Source organism: Coptis chinensis, chromosome 5, assembly GCF_015680905.1.
Source record: "Coptis chinensis isolate HL-2020 chromosome 5, ASM1568090v1, whole genome shotgun sequence".
Classification (NCBI taxonomy): Eukaryota; Viridiplantae; Streptophyta; class Magnoliopsida; order Ranunculales; family Ranunculaceae; genus Coptis; species Coptis chinensis.
Window position 1 is genome coordinate 37,326,227 of NC_141460.1, and position 16,838 is coordinate 37,343,064.

At 38.7% G+C, this 16,838-nt stretch overlaps 1 pseudogene; it reads right to left on the minus strand.

Moving 5' to 3' along the window:
• Window positions 1-2,889: 2,889 nt before the first annotated feature.
• Window positions 2,890-2,984, minus strand: LOC147497436 (small nucleolar RNA R71; annotated as a pseudogene).
• Window positions 2,985-16,838: the final 13,854 nt, after the last annotated feature.

A 16,838-nucleotide genomic window follows, 5' to 3' on the forward strand; every position in this document is an offset into this window, starting at 1 on the left:
GTTGACCATACGTAACAAGGCCTTAAACCACTAGGACTTTCCTAGTGGACGAGCTTAACCCTCGTGAGAGTTTTCCAAAGAAGATACTCACAAACTTCCTCTATTTAGTACAAAAGGTCTTGTCTCCTTATTTATTCTCAAAAGTCTATACATCTCATTAACGGGGAAATAAGGAGAAACTACTTTGAACTTAGGATAACATATGTCTGATAAAAACGCTTGATAAGAGCCCAAAACTGTAGTTTTAACCCTATAACAGTCATACTATTAGACCAATTATGTGAGTAATAATTAAGAGTTAACACTGATTACGTGTTTTTATGCATTCCAGGCTTCAAAGTCCATTATGTACAGAAATGTGCCACTTTAGCGAGATAAAGGAGCAAAGGTCGGTTACTAAGGAGTTCCGTGATTAAAGGCCAAGATTCAAGAAGATAAAGCCTTTCTAAAGCCCGGTCAAAAGCTGAAAAGTCGACGCGGGCAGAAACAACACACAAGTCAGCAGAACTTCCGAAGGCCGTATCTTTGGACTCAGACCTCGGAATGGGGCCTACCTTATGTCAAAACGACCGGCTCGGAAAGAGCTGTCCAATGGTATAATCCTTGATCCAATCAGAGGAGCAGAAATGGACGAAAAGTTTGTTGAAGCCAACTGCAGCTGAAGAGGCCTTTTTGGACTGAAAGAATTGGGTTTTGGGCCTGATTCTCTGGCCCAAAATATGGCTCCAAGCCCATGCACAATTTTTGGATCTGAACATATAAAAACCAAAGCTTAGCTCTTTGTTAATGGTAGATAGTTAATGGTAGCTAGTTAGACCTAAAACAATAGATAATTATAGATCTAGTTTTTATTTAATTAAATTAAGTTTAGTTTATATTCAATTCTTGTTTTAGATTAAACTCTTAGAATCATTATTCTTAATTAGTTTGATAAATAAAATAGTTAAATCGTTCATTTCGATTCTTGTCATTTACAATTGTTTAGATCTAATTTCCCTTATTACGTAGATAGCTAGACTTAGATTAGTTAGATTATTAATTTAGTATTTGAATCATTGTTTTATTATTCATTAGATTAATAAAATAGTGTTCTCCATAAGTTAGTTTCATTTCCATTAATTGTTTAGTTTCAATTCGTAGATTCAAGTAATTGCCATTATTAGTTTAATTTAATTATTGCATTAGTAGTTTTGAATTGGGTTTAAACAAGCAAAGTTTCAATCTTTTATCATGTCTTGTTTTGAATTCCATTGGAAATGATAGTGATGATTCTCGGCTAAACCTCCATTGAGGGGTTGAGAAGCCTTGATGAAAGCTTGATTCGATTATCGTAGAGTCAGTAAATTCCTTTCCACTCTAGAAACGATTAGTTCACCATGAGAATGGGTTTAATCGTTCACATACTAGTTATGAATTGGTAGAAATGTCATGTGTAATTAGGGATTAGGAGTAACCATATTGTTCGCTGGGCGATTCAATTCGGATTACGACGATTCGTCGTTAGTAGGATTAAGTCGAGTTAAGGTGGAATCAATCCCCCTCTAACTCCTTATCATAGAATCAACGTAGCATTCCCATAGTTGTTTATATAGTCGACTAGTTGCATCTTGTGGGTAGTTGCATCGCAGTCAAGTTGCCACTTCGTAAATCTCTCATTACACTTTAGAGTTAAGAGCACTTATACGTAGAGAACACAGTATGCGGAAGGACTAGGAGTGGAATGAATCATTCTACTCCACTATATCTCATAGGATTGAGAGTAGAATCTTTGATAAATATAGACACGTAAAATAGTTTTAGTTTACTTATGTTTTGAGTTTTATCGTTTATTTCGTAGGTAAACTATTCAAAATTTTATGTTTATCAAATGGCGCCGCTGCCATCTTAGTTTCACTTTCACATTGTTTTTGTAGTACAAGTAATTTTCTTAAAGTCTCATTAAACCCACCCACCCTTGTTTGATTCATACTGTGGTTTTCCGAGTCAGCGTTGGAAAGTTCCGCAAAAATATACGACGAGCGACGGCGCTTTAACCGCCCTGCGCAAAAAAGATGTAAATCGAAAAGCGACCATACTAAAACAACTGTAACTTCAAGTTACACGGAGCACGACCGCGCTCTATGTGAGCGCACCCGCACCCTAAGCTAGAGTTTTCCGGATTTCTATAGTTTTGATTTGAATTTTGATTTTTCAAGTTTTTCAGTGTTCTAACTTGTTATATACACTGAACACGCGTAAACAAGACGCTATTCATAAGCGAAGCAAGGACGCAATCAGGTATTCCTTTCTTCCACACCTTGCTTATCCTGTTAGAGGTTTATACTAGTATATCAGAATAGTTTGGAGTGTTGATGTGTTTAGCTAAAATTGGTTTTAGCCTTGTATGAGATTAAGGTGTGGCCGAACAAAAACACCGAACATAATTACACAACAACGTCAACAAACAAGTCTATCTAGTATACCACCCACTACACCTCTAGCTACTATTTCACACACACCACCTGACATAATGCCCGACGAAGGAGAGACTCCTCTCTCGGACTTTTATAAAGCCTTGAGCGATAGCCCCAAATCTTGCATCGTTATAACAGACCCAGTGGGGGATTTCCGAATCCCCCCAAATATTTTTAATTTGTTACCCGTTTTTCATGGATTAGACCATGAAAAACCTTATCAACATCGTAGGATTGAACAAGTTCTAACAACATTCCACCATCCTACGGTTGGCGGAACAAATTAAACTAAGGGTATTCCCTTTCACCTTAGCCCGATAAAGGCGTCTTGGTTAACTGCTCAAGCGCTTTAATTTACGTGGACTCGTGGGCTAAACTTGTTCACTATTTATGGAACATTTTTACCCACCCCTAAAGACGGATGAGATGCTTTCCAAGATTCATTTCTTTTCGACAAAATCCTCATGAATCATTTTGAGAGGCTTGGAATCGTTTCACCGATCTCCTTATAGAGTGTCCACATCATAACTTAGCTTAAAGACACGTTAGTTCGTGCCTTTTCAAAGGACTTCTACACCACCATAAAGAAGTCCTAGACATAATGAATGGGGGTAGTTTCTTAAGCAAAGGAGCCTCGAGGCTTATAAATTTTTAGAGGATCAAACTAAAGTTTAAATAACAACTGGGGGTAGTGATGATATCCACCACTCCGCTAGTTCATCAAATCTGATTAAGGCGTCAGGGATGTTTGAAATTAAACACGATCCCGAGCTTAAAACTCTAATCGAATCACTCACTAAAAAGGTAGAGGCCATTTCTGTTCAACAAAAGCCTATCCTCGTCATGAATGTAAATTCAAATCCATGTAGTTTCATTTGGAGCCCCGAAAGCATCCCGACTTCTATCGTCCCTATAGCCTATGAATAGGCTGGTTCCATTAATAGTGAACCTAACGCCCTTGGAGACAAAATCCCAACTTCGGTTGGAGAAATAACCAACACGCCACACCTCCGTGGTACAATAATCAATATGTTAGGCCAACGACGCTTTTAACCAAGGTCCACCACGACAAGGACAGGGTCAGGGTAATTTTAATAATTATAACAACCAAGTGCAACCTCGACAAGGTCAAGGTAGTTATAATAATTATAATGCTAATAGAGGTATCGTTCCGGTAAATAATAATTATCAAAATCCACCCATAAATAATTCACACGAAATAGTTCCAGTCACACCACCCGTGACTACTACACCCACACAACCGGATCGTCTTGACACCTTCATACAAGTGAGCCAAAAACTTTTCCAAACCAAGGCTCAATCTAACCAACAGCTTCTACAATCCGTTAATAATTTAAGCCAACAGTTGCCCCAAGATAAATCCAAACGCAAAGGTGTGTTTCCAGGTCACGAAATACCTAATCCTAAAATAACAAACACAGCCTTTGAGGTAACCAATAATACTATTAATGAATATGAAAATATAAGTGAGCTAAAGGCCATCAGCACTCTCCGTTCTGGCAGAGTGGTTGATAACAAAGTAACTATGCCTATAGTTACCCCACCAGTAGCCCCTACACCTGCTATTTTACTAGATACTGAAAAAGAAACTGAAGAGCCTACCACTGTAGAGGTACCAGTTACAACACAACCTAAGAAACAGAAAGCCACGGTTAAACATCCAGGTGATACCATTGCTAAATATAGACAGAAACTACCGTTTCCACAAAAATTAGTTGTGTTAACTAGGGATAATAATTATGGGGAGATTAGGGACGTTTTCAAGAATCTAACTATAAACCTTCCCTTCCTCGAAGCTATTAAAAAGCTACCACACCATGCTAAGTTTCTTAAGGAGTTGTGTACTACTAGGCGTAAGACAAATATACTAAAAGACGCTTTTTAACGTAAACAATTCCCAACTCTATCGAACATAATGGAATTGTTAAGTACAAGGACCGGTAGATCCCCATTGTATAATGCACCTTAGGAGATTCCTATACGACGACCGCGTTATTAGACCTGGGGGCTAGTGTTAACTTACTCCCGTTTTATTTGTATAGACAAATAGGCCTAGACGAAATGCAACCCACTAAAATGACATTGCAATTAGCTGATCGGTCTATTAAGTATCCTAAGGGTGTGGTCGAAAATGTTCTGGTAAAAATTCAGGATTTCTACTATCCGGGCTGATTTTGTCATCCTCGATCTGTAAGTCGTTAACAACTCTGTCCGATCATCTTTAGGCCCTTTCCGGCAACTGCCAATGTGCTCATTAATTGCCGCGATGGTTCAATGTCCATGTCTTTTTGGCCATCTTCTTTGTTGAAGTCAATGTTTTTAAAACAAAGACACAGTTACCCAATTCGCCTATGGATGGAGAGGTTAGCATGATCGAGAGCTTTGCTCGAGATTATTTCAACAACACGTTCCCTGATAATCATATGACCAAATTTCTTTCCTTTGGAAGTTCAAACTCCAACATTTTCATCCCTACACTAGTCGATACACATATTACGGATGAGGATGAGATAGATGACTTTCTCAAAGATGTAGATGACTATCATAGTAACGTGGATATGACCAATCTAGATGATGAATTCGATGAGTTTCTTAGAGGAGGTGATGATTCACCCTATCAAGAACTACTTTGCACAACATCCACCTCGACTCCCCTCCTTCCACCCTTTCAAAGGAATCTCGAGTTTGCACTCGATCATTTGTTTCTTCTGTGCTTCATAATTTTTTAAATCCACCTAGTAAACAAATACTTCAGAAAGACAAACCATTTGACACCTTCATTTTCAGACTTAAGACAGTCCCTACCTACACTATGAATGAGTTTTGTGCTAAACCCACATCCTCATTTTTTCCATGCTTTCCTTCTACAACTTATCCATATCCACCATATTCTCCACAACCATTCACCTTCCCACACTTATTTACTAGAACACCCTCTCGTTCAAAAATGAAAAAGAAGGTGCATGCTAGGTTACATAATAGGGTTACCCGACTTCGCTTTCATTTCACTAGGTTGCGTCATAGGAAATCTTGGTGCTTGATTGTGTTTGGATATGTTTTCTGTGATATTTATTTATGGAATGATCCACAACTATTTTGGTTGTTGATATATGATAAACTGCATGTTCATACATATGTTTAGATAAAGTCTCGAGTATCTGACTATAAACGACTCAACTTTTGTGTTTGGTGCATTTCCTTTCATTTCCATATATTGGTGAGTGCACCATTAAGGTAACGGCCCTCCCTACGGAGTGTGTGGCTGTAAGTACCGGATCCTAAGTCCACGTTTAACATAATTCACGTTTTCCACTCTTGCATGTTTTCTCGGATTTTTTAGTCATGTTTCTCTATGGGGTGAATTATGTCTTTCTTGTTATTGTTTTTCTTTTTTTAAAAAGTAAAATATATATATATTAAAGAATAAACATAGTAATATGGAAGTCTCGGGAATCTGACTTTAAAAGACCCACTCCTTAAAAACAAATTTTCTAAGCTTCGTTGTAAAAAAAATTTTGTTTGGGGGTGGGGTGTTCGTGTTTCCGTCCTAGAATGTTTTATGTCCCATTAGATTTGCTTAGGCCGTTGAATTGTATTACGATTCGGGTTAACATAATCCATGAATTTAGAGTTCAGTCGTTCGCATAACGTACGTCATGCACGCAGTTCGAGGCATTTTCCACTATCTTATATGTCATCCAAGGTCGGAATAGAGTGTTTTATTAATCATTAGATTGGAAATTCTCTCCTGATCATTTCCATATCTCATTCACAAAAATCGGACCGGTAACGAAGCGGCAATTTTGATTTGAAGTTTCGCGAAAAATCGAAAAATTCAAAAATTTCGAATTGGGCTTGGGCCAACCCGCTTCACCGGTAGCTTTACCAGCGCCTTTACCTTTGCCCTAACAGTGCGCCCATCTTCTCAAACCTCCATTATCAAACAAAACCAAAACTTAAAAACCTAAATCCAAAAAGTAAACAAAAAACCAAATTAACCCACGCCAACCATCAAAAATCCAATTCAAATCTCCTTTAAAACCAAACCACCACAAAACCCCACGAAAATAAAAAAAAAAAATTGTAAGCTGCCGCACCACCACCACTGTTTGGTTCAGTCGGTCGACTCAAATTCTAACACCACATCCCTTTTAAACCCCCACTATATTCCAAACTCTAAAATGGCTCAACAACGCCGAATCTTGCCTCGAGCAAGCATTTATTGGCGACCACTTCGCTACCGATTTTTTGCGGTGACGAAATGATCGAGAGAGGCTGGAATAGCTTGTGGTACTCGGTGAAGCCTTTTACCACGAAGACTTAGTCGACGGTTTTACAAACGAAGGAGGTGGAGGGACTAGAATTTTGTTATGGTGGTAAGAAGAGGAGGAAGGAAGTAACTCCATCTTTTGGGTTGTTATCGAGATTCTAGGCATTCGCCTAGAATCCATCCGATGTCACGTTGCAGAGTCCCAATTCAATGGGGTAGAGCCATTGATGAACGTAATAGTTACCGAAGGGAACTACAATGCGAGATCGCATTGTGTTCGCCAGCATCCCTAAGAACCAACAAGCGGGCTGCAGCTTTCGGTGGATTGGTCGGAACTTCCGGGAAAGGAGAAGGTCGCTGACATCGGTCCGAAGCGCCTCCACATTTTATGGATACTCCAAGAGCGAAGTACGAAGTTCTCGTATCTTGGAGTTTTGCTTAGCATGATTAGGGGAGTAGGGAAGTCTGTTGCACCTCTCCCCCGTGTTGATAACCAAGATCATGCCGAAGAAGTTGAGAACTCAGCGCCTCGATAGGTCTTACATCACCCCCTACAACCAAATCCTCGCGATCTATAAGGAGTGTGTCCAACGAGTTTGGAGGTTGCCTGAGGATAGGATAAAGGACGAGGAGTATGGTGGAAATGAGAATGCCGAGGAGGATGGGGGAAATGAGAATGCCTCGGAGGATGAGGAGGACTTGACTTGTTTTGATGCGGATGCCCTGGAGAGGTGTTGGCCAGATGCAGAATGCATGGCCGTAATTCATCGTGGCATGCGTTCACTCAACACTATCTGCGAAGACCTCCGGACTTGACAGGCTACTATCCATCATAACTTCGAGATCTGATCCTAGCGGGAGGACGAGTGGTGAGAACAGATGAGGGCCGAGCTAGAAGCTCAGCGCCAGTTCCGGGCAGACATGCTTGCACGATTCCCACCTTATGGGGATTCTCCTTCTGAGGACACACCATCGAGGCACGAGCGTCGTCGTCGAAAGACGAATGGTGCTGGCCCATAGGGAGCTCAGGAGCTATCTCCTGACCGTGTGCCCTCCGCTACCAGTACCGAAGTAGTTAGGGATAGTATCATTTGATGTTTATTTGTAGTTTCATTATTGTTATTTATTTTAATGTAAGTTTAATTCCGTAATTTGAATTTTGTAGTGAAATGTACTTCGAATGAAAATTTTAATATAATGAGGTTATTTTCATTGTGCGTGGTTGTTTAATATTGATCCCACCTTCCCAAATTGTTTGGGGGTGGTGTTATCTATTCCAAAGATGATTTTTATATGACCCTTGTTTTAGAATTTATTCATGAGTCAAGGTGAAAATATGGCCGTTTAGGCAAATCTATGAATAAGTATATGAAATCTTGATTAAATGGGTACATTCTATCCTAAATTCAACCTAAAAGATACTAGGTTTGTTTTAGAATCAAGGAAATGAGTTGTTTCCGTTTTCGGGTTTGGAAAGTTTAGGATTTCCGGAAACTACCGTAAAAACTTTTTGGCAACTTCCCGATCCGTTTTAGCAACTTTAAACCTATATAAACTTCATTCATTCTACACTCACAACTCACACTACACCTAACCTTCATCACTCACCTTTCACTCCCACGATTCCCACGTTTCGTCTAAATTTCCGATCTTTCAAGACCTCGAAGGCGCCCGGAGGAGGAGCGCTTTTCAAGATCAAGGTGAGCGACCGCTCAAACACTGGAATTCAAAATCTCGAGAGCTTTCGGCGCCGACTTCCGTGGACCAGAAAAATTCCAGTTTTTTCTGCGGGTAGTTTCCGGATCATTCGCAGCTATTCCAGAGCGTAATTTTGAGATGACATCTCCTACCTTGATACCGAACAGTCTTTCAAGATTTGTTCCAAAGCACTACTTATGGTGCTTGGTTTTTGGAGGCGATCACATACGTTGGCTGGGAACCGCTTTTATGGTAAGACTCGATGCACTTTATTCTCCAACACTAGCATCTTATTTTTACGATAAGCGCATTTTCTTTGAGAGACCGGATGGAGAACAAGTGTTCTCCATCAACATTGATAATGAACCAATGGAAATTACCGTGTTCTTGCTAGCATTTGTTCTTGGACTTGCTATGCCCGCTAAAATACAAGACCCCATGGTGCTATTGGGTAGATAATATGTATGTCTACACTTTTTACGAAGTTTTGCATGAGTCGTATGGCGTGCATTTTCCTCGTATCGAGGACCAAGGGAATATAACGTCGCCTTTGGTAGCCTGTCCATGAACATAGGAACTGTTATGTTTTGGATCATGCTAAACATTATAGGGGAATGGCATTTTTCTTCTGTGAATGATGCCACTTGCAGCGTCTTCCTTGCTTTAGCCACAGGACGTATGTGTCATGACCTTCCCCGAACCTTGATGTCTAGTTTAGCTCGATCCCATAGCATGAGGCATAAGTACCTTCTTATGCCTGTTCTAATTTCCCATATTATGCTATGTTTCTTTCCTATTTTTTGTACACATTTCACGGATTGGATTACGGTCGACACTGTACGACCCACCAATAGTATTATTCGATATTTCCGTGCAATGACTTGGCGTGGTGGAGGATACAACCTCATCAGGTTGCACCCTACTACCCCGGCCGCACTCAAGTGGCTCTTAATAGGTTAGCAATAATAAATGATAAATGGCGGGAAGCCTGGCAAATTATCATGGCATGGTAGGACGCGAAGGAACCTCACTTCTTTATAGAAGAAAAGGATGAGGAAGATAATGAGTAAAGTGGGAGATAAGGTAAGTTTTAATTCTAGTTAGTGTCTGCTTATGTCCCAAGCAATTTCATTCTTGTTAACCCCATAATGGGTAGAACTCGTATAGAGTTGAGTCAGTTTTTATTTCCTATATTAGTACATTCTAACCTTGTTTTGCAGATGTTCCTAAATTTCACGCGATTCAATGGTATTTTTCCTACCCTCTTTATTTAAAATGCTTTGCGGACAAAGCATGTTTCTTGTTTGGGGGGCATAGAAACACGTGTAATTAAGGCATCTGTTAGGATATAGATAGAGATAATATGCATTTGTTTTCTAGTTAAAATTTCAAAATTCAAAAATATAAATAAATAAGTTCATGCTATACACTTAGGAATATTGGTATTGTTTTCCTTCTCTATGCTCTTAATAATCTAGAAGTCTCAATGAGATTTTGCATTAGAATAATTTTTAGAAACTTAGGTTAATATATAGGTAATAATCTTTGCATCTATCTATAAATATATTACATGAGTATCGATAATTGTTAGCGAAGAAGTTTTGAAATCTAGGCTAGAGTACTTATTCTACAAATCTGTGGAGAATATAGCCTAAAGCCTTATATATGATAAACATTTGAAAAATGACACAAGGGAGAAGTAAAATCCGGATAGAGAAATCACACGTCCACTTGCTTGATCACTATGCCATATCCTAAGAGAGAATTTAGGCCCTCTTTGGATCGATATAGCCAGAAATTCAAACCTATGAATTATTTTCCGCTAGTCGCCCCTCTGAGCCTTTCTTTAGCCTTTCATAAACCACAAATCCTTTACCCTATTACAAAACAAAACAAAATAAAAAATTCAACCTACCCAATTTAGATAAGTCTGAAAATAGAATGAGGAAGAAAGAAGAAGAGAAAAACTTGTGTAAACAAAAGTTAGTTAATTGCTTCAGAAAATATAGAAAAGAAGTTTCCATCCAAAGAAAAGAAAAATAAAAATAGAAATAAAATAAAAACTCCAAAAATAGAATAAAAGGGAGTCAAAAGCCAAAGAAAAGAAAAAGGAAAAAAATATGGCTAAGGATGGAAAGAAAGTATAGAAGAAAAAGAAAATAACAAGGTTTTCTCTAAGTTACATAATATGAAGACTCTATTATCTCAGACTTGTCCTTTTTGAATATCCATTTATTTCCTTCTTAAACCATCTCCTAATCCCCGCAACACCTAATAAAGACCTCTAGCTCAATTAGGAATAGGTTAGTGTGATAGTAAGTGGCAGATGTGTTTGATCGACTCGCTTCCTTGTTGTCATTGAGATTGTAAAGGTAAAGTGTGCCCACGCACACTGGAGTAATTGAACTTGAGTGGAAAAATTAGAGTGTTGTATCTTGACTATTATTGTGAGAACCTACTTAAGGATGCTATCCCGAAGTTTCGTAAACTTGAACCTCGCTAGGCATTTCATAGTATTACTCATATTATTTATATTTGTATCATAGATGATTGATTATTATACATATATTAGCTTAGGTTTTTGACTTGGTTATTCTTATTCATTTGCTAGTGAGATGTATAGGTAGTTGATTTAGAGCATGAATAAGGAAACAATAGTTTTATTTCTTAGTCGTTGTAGTATAGATGAAGTTTGTGAGTACCTTCATTGAAACTCTCACGAGGCTATAACTCGTCCACTAGGGAATTCCTAGTGGTTTAAGGCCTTGTTGCATATGGTCAATGCAATCGCACTCAGCGAAACGAGAGTAGTTAGAACTCCATTTTTTGGTCACTTATTCTAATTTCTCATCTTTGAGGACAAGCAAAATGCTGTTTGGGTGTGGTTTGATAAGAGCCCAAAACTGTAGTTTTAACCCTGTAACAGTCATACTATTAGACCAATTATGTGAGTAATAATTAAGAGTTAACACTGATTACGTGTTTTTATGCATTTCAGGCTTCAAAGTCCATTATGTGCAGAAATATGCCACTTTAGCGAGATAAAGGAGCAAAGGTCGGTTACTAAGGAGTTCCGTGATTAAAGGCCAAGATTCAAGAAGATAAAGCCTTTCTAAAGCCCGGTCAAAAGCTGAAAAGTCGACGTGGGCAGAAACAACACACAAATCATCAGAACTTCGAAGGCCGTATCTTTGGACTTAGACCTCAGAATGGGGCCTACCTTATGTTAAAATGACCGGCTTGGAAAGAGCTATCCAATGGTATAAGCCTTGATCCAATCAGAGGAGCAGAAGTGGACGAAATGTCTATTGAATCCAACTGCAGCTGAAGAGGCCTTTTTGGAGTGAAAGAATTGGGTTTTGGGCCTGATTCTCTGGCCCAAAACATGGCTCCAAGCCCATGCATGATTTTTGGATCTGAACATATAAAAACGAAAGCTTAGCTCTTTGTTAATGGTAGATAGTTAATGGTAGCTAGTTAGACCTAAAACAATAGATAATTATAGATCTAGTTTTTATTTAATTAAATTAAGTTTAGTTTATATTCAATTCTTGTTTTAGATTAAACTCTTAGAATCATTATTCTTAATTAGTTTGATAAATAAAATAGCTATTTGTCAATTTCGATTCTTGTCATTTACAATTGTTTAGATCTAATTTCCCTTATTACGTAGATAGCTAGACTTAGATTAGTTAGATTATTAATTTAGTATTTGAATCATTGTTTTATTATTCATTAGATTAATAAAATAGTGTTCTCCATAAGTTAGTTTCATTTCCATTAATTGTTTAGTTTCAATTTGTAGATTCAAGTAATTGCCATTATTAGTTTAATTCAATTATTGCATTAGTAGTTTTGAATTGGGTTTAAACAAGCAAAGTTTCAATCTTTATATCATGTCTTCTTTGAATTCCATTGGAAATGATAGTGTGATGATTTTCGGCTAAACCTCCATTGAGGGGGTTGAGAAGCTTTTATGAAAGCTTGATTCCGATTATCGTAGAGTCGGCGTAAATTCTTTTCCACTCTAGAAACGATTAGTTCACCATGAGAATGGGTTTAACCGTTCACATACTAGTTATGAATTGGTAGAAATGCCATGTGTAATTAGGGATTAGGAGTAACCATATATTCTTGGGCGATTCAATTCGGATTACGACGATTCGTCGTTAGTAGGATTAAGTCGAGTTAAGGTGGAATCAATCCCCCTCTAACTCCTTATCATTGAATCAACGTAGCATTCCCATAAATGTTCTGATAGTCGACTAGTTGCATCTTGTGGGTAGTTGCATCGCAGTCAAGTTGCCACTTCGTAAATCTCTCATTAGACTTTAGAGTTAAGAGCACTTATACGTAGAGAACACAGCATGCGGAAGGACTAGGAGTGGAACGAATTATTCTACTCCACTATATCTCATAGGATTGAGAGTAGAATCTTTGATAAATATAGACACGTAAAATAGTTTTAGTTTACTTACGTTTTGAGTTTTATCGTTCATTTCGTAGGTAAACTATTCATTTTAACTTTTATCAACGCTCTTAATACACGTTTATTGTTTTCAGTTACTTATTTTCTTAAGTCCGAGGTCCACAGTCCAAAGTCCGAAGTCCAAAAACCCAAGTCCAAAGTCCAAAGTCTAACGTCCGTATAGTCGTACGTTTTAGCCAAGTTACCTTACTCACGTGGGTTTGGTAGGATAGGTCGAGTAAGGGATCGTCCAAATCTTAGGGCTCGGAAAAGGTTCACAACTGGAATTACAACTTTTGGTGAGTAAGATTTTAGGTTTTTTAGTTGGTTTTAATTAAATTAACGGTAATGCAAATAATGTAAATTACTACGGTGATTATATGTAGGTAAACAAAAATAGAAAAACAGGGAGAGAGTTAATCATACTCATGCAAGAATCATTTTTTAACAGTTTATATTACCACATCACTACATCTCTAATTCGTCTCGTGTTCGGAGACGACGTCGAGTATTGATCCCTAGCGTATGCCCACATCTCTGAGCCGCATCACACTAGCATAAGGAGTTGAACTAATATTTCATCTCTGGAATATCATTTCAGCTCCTGGCTCGATTCCACATCAGCTGGACAAATTAGAGAGCTGTCTGACACCACAGAGTCGCGTGCGAGACATTTTGGGTTGCGCCCGAGACTGTTCTGGAACATCCGCACTCCAAATTTGTACAGTCTCAGTCATTTGGGGACCGGATGAATCTATGCCTAATTCCTAAGTAGTGGTTCTAGAATATTAAAGAGTCAATCCGGATTCTCACACTTAGAAAGATAACCCCCCGAGGGGGCATTAGCTCATGGTTATTGAAGGAATAATAAAACTTGCTGTATACATTAAGTAAATAAATGCAGGACAGGAATTAAACTAGAAAAGAAATAACTGTTATTAAGGGTAAAATGACTTACAGTATTTAAGCTACTGGACTGAAAATGACAGAGTTTAAGTGCTGGAATGAAACTACAGATGTTAAAGTAAAACTAATGTATCCCTAAAGCATGAAAATGCTGAAGTAAAAATAATGAAGGCTATCCCCTCATATATATAGGCAGGAGACTAGAGACGGATTAATTGAGTTTTGGCCTTATGCTAATTGAAACGTTCAAGTTTTGTTTTTATCTGTTTTAAATTTTGTCTTTTACCTTATTAAGGTTTCGTCCTTTAGCTAATTTCAATTCAAACCACCTGGTTTGAATTGGTACGTGTCTTCTATATTGCGAGGTGGCACCAAATTAAAACCATCACTTGCCACCTGCCTATGCTGACTCGTCATGCCTTTTGGGCCTGCAGAGTGGGTCCACTTAGTATGTCCAGTGGCGGCGCCGATTTTGGTGTTTTTACAACTTTCTGTCTTAGCGTAGAGTTTGTTGCCCTGGTCGCTCTGGCAGTTCACTAGCCAGCGTCGGCACCCCGATTTATCAAATTTGAGCTTTGGAAGTTTTTTTTTTTTTTTTTAAGAAAATAAGCTAGGGTTAGGCAGACCCTCACCTGTATTAAAACCAATAACTGCTTACATAGACGTATCCATTGGCCTCCTCCTTTACATAAGCTTATAAATCTATATCTAGAGGATTCCCAAATGAACCGTACAAATGTTCTATTTTGCGCTAGAGACTTATCTGTAAAGACTCTAGATAAATCTTAAGTTTAACAGTTCCGGATTCTAGATTCTAGGTGTTCTTCCTCCAAGGTTGGTCCATGTCTTGCTTGCTGTCGAAATCCCTAAAGGCCTCCAGAAATCTCAGCAGTAGCCTGGGTCCATAATGTTTCAAGGGATGTGGCTATGTATTATTGAATTAAATCGAAGCCCAAAGACACTAAAGCCCAACAAGAGTCAGGCGAAATTTTGAATCTGGATCTGGATCTGGATCTGGATCTCGGTGATCCCAACACCATCTTCTCAACCCGGCTGCCACTATCTCCTTTGTTGGTTACAGCCACACCACAAAGCTTGACCTTCCGTTTTAAATCAAATCACGTTCAAATACTTCTTGTAGCCTCCAAACAACTATTCGAGATCTAGGTTTTGAAATTTTACAACGAATCAGATCTGCAACAGTTGCTTATGCTAAACCAAGCAGCATAAAAACCAAACTCGACCTCAGCCCCTCTCTTCAAAACCCAATCTCAACCATAAAATCAAAGTACATCGGCCAGAAATAAATCCAATCCCTTTGATGTCGCCCCATAGAGAATGGATTGTTTAAACAAAACAACCACTACCAGATTTCTCCTCGTTGGTTTCCATCCAAGCACAGCGTGAATCAAGCCCCAAACTTTAACAAGTTCTACCTCCAGATCCACACTCTACTCAATTCCAACCTCTAAGTCCAACCACAATAATGGAACAATGCTTTGTCACAACTTGAACTCCTTATGGCTACTACTGATCATAAGGAATCAAACCTAGCTCTCAACCCATGGCTTTGACAAACAGCACCTTGACAACCATAAAGCTTTCCCATCCAAAAAACCAGTCGAGCAACCCTCAGAAGGAAGATGAGAAGAAGAAGACTTCCGGTGACGGTGCCTTAAGAGGCAGCCGCCGCCGGTGATTGACTGATTATAGGGTTTTCTGAAGATTGTTGTTAGTTGGAAGTTTGCTGCTTCTTTATATGTGGACCCGCTCGCAGACCGGGTTTTTTTTTGGAAACTTTGGCTCTAGTCGCCTCATTGGCTTCATCGGGTTGAGTGGGAAACTTCAAATATTCGGTATTCCCGCATTCCGATGCATGTTTTATCATTATATTCATTTTAAATGCGGAAACCCGCAAAAGTACGAAAATATAATTATTACATGATTATTAAACACATAATCGACCAAAATGCTATGTCTCTCGGGGTTTAATATTACAGTTTTGGGCGTTTATCACACCACCCCCAAACAGCATTTTGCTTGTCCTCAAGCAAAGAGGAGACATTAAAATGATAAGTGGTCAAAAATGTGTTGTCCTAAGCTAAATCTCATTTCGCAGAGTGCGGTTGCATTGACCATATGCAACAAAGCCTTGAACCACTAGAAATTCCCTAGTGGACGAGTTATAGCCTCGTGAGATTTTTCCAGAGAAGATACTCACAAACTTCGTTTATACTACAATGACTCAGTAACAAAGGCTTGTTTCCTTAATTAATCTCAGGTATCTAGACATCTCACTAGCAGGGGAAACAAGGATTTTATTCTTTCGAAATTCAAGATAATATACATACAATAATCGAAACATCTACGTATGAGCATGCATGCAGTGATCAAATAATGAAATGTATGAGCAGGGCCGTTTCAGGATCCTTTGGATAGCGTCCTTAAGTAGGTTCTCACAGGTATGTGTCGAAACACAATTTCTCTCTTATTTTTCCACTCAAGCTTCGCTATCTCCAGTATGCAGTGGGCACACGTTTCCTCACATACTCAATGACAGTCAGAGGAGCCGAGGTTGATGATAAGAGCCCAAAACTGTAGTTTTAACCCTGTAGCAGTCATACTTTTAGACCAATTATGTGAGTAATAATTAAGAGTTAATACTGATTAAGTGTTTTTATTCGTTTCAGGCTTCAAAGTCAATTATGTGCAGAAATGTGCCACTTTGATGAGATAAAGGAGCAATGGTTGGTTGCTAAGGAGTTCTGTGATTAAAGGCCAAGATTAAAGAAGACAAAGCCTTTCTAAAGCCCGGTCATAGCTGAAAAGTCAAAGTCAACGCGGGCAGAACAACACACAAAGTCAGCAGAACTTCCAAAGGCCGTATCTTTGGACTCAGACCTCGGAATTGGGTCTACCTTATATCAAAACGACCGACTCGGAAAGAGCTTTCTAATGGCCTAAGTCTTGGCCCAATCAGAGGAGCAGAAGTGGACGAAAAGTCTATTGAAGCCAACTGCAG